At 48.2% G+C, this 4,976-nt stretch overlaps 1 pseudogene; it reads right to left on the bottom strand.

Moving 5' to 3' along the window:
* Positions 1-4,856: 4,856 nt before the first annotated feature.
* On the bottom strand, positions 4,857-4,976 carry LOC136647016 (5S ribosomal RNA; annotated as a pseudogene).

Below are 4,976 nucleotides of genomic sequence, written 5' to 3' on the forward strand. Positions count from 1 at the left end.
CGCTTTTCACCTCTCTCCATTGTGAAAATTGCCCATTGACACCCACTCTCTGCTTCCTGGCCTCCAACCAGTTCTCAATCCACGAGAGGACCTGTCCTCTAATTCCCTGACTGTGGAGTTTTTTCAGTAGTCTTTGGTGAGGGACCGTGTCAAACGCCTTCTGAAAGTCCAGATATATAATGTCCACGGGTTCTCCCGCATCCACATGCCTGTTGACCTTTTCAAAGAATTCTATAAGGTTTGTGAGGCAAGACTTACCCTTACAGAAGCCATGCTGACTCTCCCTCAGCAAGGCCTGTTCGTCTATGTGTTTTGAGATCCTATCTTTGATGAGGCATTCCACCATCTTACCCGGTATAGATGTTAGGCTGACCGGCCTATAGTTTCCCGGGTCCCCCCTCTTTCCCTTTTTAAAAATAGGCGTGACATTTGCTATCCTCCAATCTTCTGGCACTATGGCCGTTTTGAGGGACAAGTTGCATACCTTAGTCAAGAGATCTGCAACTTCATTTTTCAATTCCTTAATAACCCTTGGGTGTATGCCATCAGGGCCCGGTGACTTATTGATCTTTAATTTATCAATGAGGTCTGAAACATCTTCTCTTTTAACCTCTATCTGACTTAACTCCTCGGTCAGGAGGGGCCGTTCGGGCAGCGGTATCTGCCCGAGGTCTTCTGCCGTGAAGACAGATGCAAAGAACTCATTTAATTTCTCTGCCATCTCTAAGTCTCCTTTTATCTCCCCTTTCCCTCCCTCACCATCCAGAGGGCCAACCGCTTCTCTGGCGGGTTTCCTGCTTCTAACATATTTGAAGAAGCTTTTATTATTCCCCTTAATGTTGCTGGCCATGCGTTCCTCATAGTCTCGCTTGGCCTCCCCTATCACCTTCTTACATTTCTTTTGCCACAGTTTATGTTCCTTTTTATTCTCTTCATTAGGGCAAGACTTCCATTTACGGAAGGAAGCTTCCTTGCCCTTCACAGCCTCTCTAACTTGGCTGGTTAGCCATGCGGGCACTCTCCTGGATTTAGTGGAACCCTTCTTTCTTTGCGGTATACACCTCTGCTGGGCCTCTATTACTGTTGTTTTAAGCAGCCTCCATGCACTCTGGAGAGACTGGACTCTTTTTACCCTCCCTTTCAACCTCCTTCTAACCAGCCTCCTCATTTGAGGGAAGTCCGCCCGTCGGAAGTCAAGGGTTTTTGTTAGAGATTTGCCTGGTATTCTTCCCCCAACGTGCACGTCAAAACATAGCAGAGGTCAAGAGCAACCCTGCTCACAGGGGTTCTAGATTGCTCCTAGGAGAATCCTATTAGCTGCCACAAGACTCACAGCAGCCTAGAAGTTTGCTTAGGAAATTGGGAGTCGCACAGTTACTGATCTTCTTAAATCTATGTGTGAGCCACATAGAGGTTTACAAATATTCAGAGTCGTCATGGAACTCTAGATTTTCCTAACTCAACTTGGAGGCTGCCGCCATTCCTGCAGCTGCTAATGATGTGTCAGGACAGAGAACAGGTTTTGCAGGACCCTTTGGAGCAGTGGCATCACTAGGGGGTGATTCAACGAGTCTTGCAGCTAGATGGGGTGCACATCAGGATGCAAAGCGACATCTTTGCACTCAGCTGATCGTGATGGGACCCCAGCAGATGGGACCGCCTTTGCAGGGAGACGGCCACGTCCTGGAAGCCTCCCCTCAACAGCTGGGCTTTTCTTCCTGAGATGTTTTGAGATGCTAATCAGCCCCTGCTATATTTTATGAAGGCGCTCTGGAGAGGAAGGCCTCTTGACTTGAATGTAATCCCAGTGGTGTTCTCTCCCCCCCCCCCACAGACTTGAAGGTGAAAGGGAACTGAAGGCAACTCTTGAAGTTGCTACTCAGTGAAACTAGTCCCCTCACCTCTCAAGAGACCTCTTGAGCTGGATGAGAAGGTAGCACCAACCCAAGAACTAATTTGGAAAAGAGATGCATTGTCTCGCTCCCCCACCCCCTTCTCCAAGCCAGTTCTCAGACTTCTCTTTATTGGGTTCCAGAGAGGTTGTAAAACTATCCCTTTCCAGCAATCATGTAGCCAATCGGTGGGTTCTGTGGCTCTGGGTCTGAAGGGATTCGGGAGTGACAATCCCTTCCACACTAGGAGCAAGTGCAGTCTGTCCCTGGTCTGTCTCCCTGGCTACGGGCCTTCCTTCTTTGCCTCTTTGCCTCAGACTGTTGGCCAAGTGTCTCTTCAAACTGGGAAAGTCCATGCCGCACAGCCTGCCTCCAAGCGGGCCGCTCAGAGGCCAGGTTTTCCCACCTGTTGAGGTCCACTCCTAAGGCCTTCAGATCCCTCTTGCAGATGTCCTTGTATCGCAGCTGTGGTCTACCTGTAGGGCGCTTTCCTTGCACGAGTTCTCCATAGAGGAGGTTCTTTGGGATCCGGCCATCATCCATTCTCACGACATGACCGAGCCAACGCAGGCGTCTCTGATTCAGCAGTGCATACATGCTAGGGATTCCAGCACGTTCCAGGACTGTGTTGTTTGGAACTTTGTCCTGCCAGGTGATGCCGAGGATGCGTCGGAGGCAGCGCATGTGGAAAGCGTTCAGTTTCCTCTCCTGTTGTGAGCGAAGAGTCCATGACTCACTGCAGTACTCAGGACGCAAGCTCTGTAGACCTGGATCTTGGTATGTTCCGTCAGCTTCTTGTTGGACCAGACTCTCTTTGTGAGTCTGGAAAACGTGGTAGCTGCTTTACCGATGCATTTGTTTAGCTCGGTATCAAGAGAAAGAGTGTCGGAGATCGTGGCTGTGTTATTTCTATGGGAAACCATAGTAGCCTGGTCTCATTTCCAGCCATAGGTTTGCTGATACTGACCAGAAAGGGACTATAAGAGCCAGACAAGAAACTTAGTTTGACAGGCCCAAGGGAATGATGTAGGGACATTACATGCAGGAATATGTCTCCTCTATGTTGCTCTCCCTGCCCACAGTGGCTCCAGAGGGGAAGAGGAGGGACATCTTACAGGGTGTGTTGAGGTAACCTGTAAAACTTAGTGCTGTGCCCCCCTACCTAGAACACCTCTGCTCCCCACTAGCTAATGGAAAGTCTCTTGGCTTCCCTTGAAATGTCTCAAAAGTTTTATTTCAACTTTCACATTGGATGAAATTCAGGATGCAACTCCAGAACCCTCTACCCCACATCTCCCCCAAACACCAGGACATACATGTGAAGGCACAAATCAGGAGGAACCAGCAGGGTTACTCTTCAGCTTGAAGCAGCCCCTCTGAATCTAAGGCTGCAATCCTAGGCACACTTTCTTGGGAGTAAGCCCCACTGAATACAATGAGACTTGCTTTTGAGTAGACATGGAAAGGCTTGTGCTGTAAATATAATGCAAGCAGGAAGGGGAATCAGTACAGTGACCATTGCCCCACCATGACCTTCATGCTTTGATTGGTCTTCATGTGCAGAACACCCAAAAGCAAGCGGGCAGTGCCCTCTATTTTTCAGGGCACTGGATGGTATGTACTGGAAGTTGTGGGAGTCACACATGGAGACGCTGTGGACAAAGTCTGATCAACATGTGGATGCCAAGAATGGGGACGACTGTGACAACCGATTGTGTCTCATGTACCTTATAGGATGATCCACCAGACTTCCTATGATCAAGGGGAGCTAGTTTGGGGCTATTCAGCTTGGATGTTTGGTTTGGATGCCCAGTGAGGGATATGCAATTGATATTTTAGCAGCAAACAGGAAAGGAATCTGGCAAGAAAAACTCCCTGAGGGTGAGTCATTGTGACTTCCCTTAATATCGTTCCTACCAAACCCATAACAGCAAAAGGAGCCAAAAATGGACAGCCCGAAATTACGCAAAAAAACTGGCAAGGAGGACAGTTTAGGAAACTATGCCCTACATACACATGTCAGATTGCCAAGCGCAGCCATGATTTATTGCATGAACTGTTACTGTATAGATGCATCTCTTTGTTTATTAATTACATTTATGTGGCTTTGAAATATTAGTGGCTTTGCCATGATTGTAGGACTGATTACTGGACTGATCTCATGAACTGGAGTGAATGTCACTGTGGTCTGGGATTATTCCTGGTTATGAATATGACAGATTTATTGTACCATTTGATGCCGCTTGAGAGGAACCTGATTTTTGATAGACGGTCTTTTATTTATTTTTTTTGTTCTTATTTTCATTGGTGTTTTGAGTTCTTTGCTTTGGGCTTCCTTTTGTGAAGGAAAAGTCATAAATTAAATTGAAAAATGGAATCCATATGACAGAGGGGAGATGACAATCTCTTTTGCCCATCATTTGGGTACAGTTCTGCAGATGCTGATAAAATAATCTGCCTGGAGCAGATGTGAGATTTCATTCGCCGCTCTCTGTCTTCCCCTCCAAGTTCCTTCTGGGCTGAACCAGAATGCTAAAACTCTTCTCAGTCTGCCTGCTCTCTCCCTCCCCCATGTTCAGCCACAGAATGCATCAGCTAGCCATACTCCCCCACACTGGCAGCTAATTAGGCCCCTTGAGTGCACAGATGTTGGGGGTGTGGCTGCATGAAATCGCAACATGGCAGGGACGTGTGGTGGTGGGTCCTTTGAAAAGCACCGCCATCGTATGAGAGACATGCAGGCACTCACAACCCATGCTCTTTTGAACTTGGGTTGTGAGCGCTTGCACACCTCACATGGTGGTGGCACTTTTGAAGGACTCCCCTGACTCCCCACCCACTGCACATCCCTGCAACATGGAGGGCTAGACGGAATACATGTGCTTGCTCCTTTCACATGTTTGGGGGAACTTCTGAAGGTGGCTTATAGGTCGGCAACCTTCAGTCTGGAAAGACTAAGGTATAAGCCTACAGCACCCAGTATTCCCAGGCAGTCTCCCATCCAAGTACTAACCAGGCCTGACCCTGCTTAGCTTCCGAGATCAGACGAGATCAGGCATGTGCAGGGTAACAGTTGCTGAAGGT

Source organism: Tiliqua scincoides, chromosome 3 (assembly GCF_035046505.1).
Source record: "Tiliqua scincoides isolate rTilSci1 chromosome 3, rTilSci1.hap2, whole genome shotgun sequence".
Classification (NCBI taxonomy): domain Eukaryota; kingdom Metazoa; phylum Chordata; class Lepidosauria; order Squamata; family Scincidae; genus Tiliqua; species Tiliqua scincoides.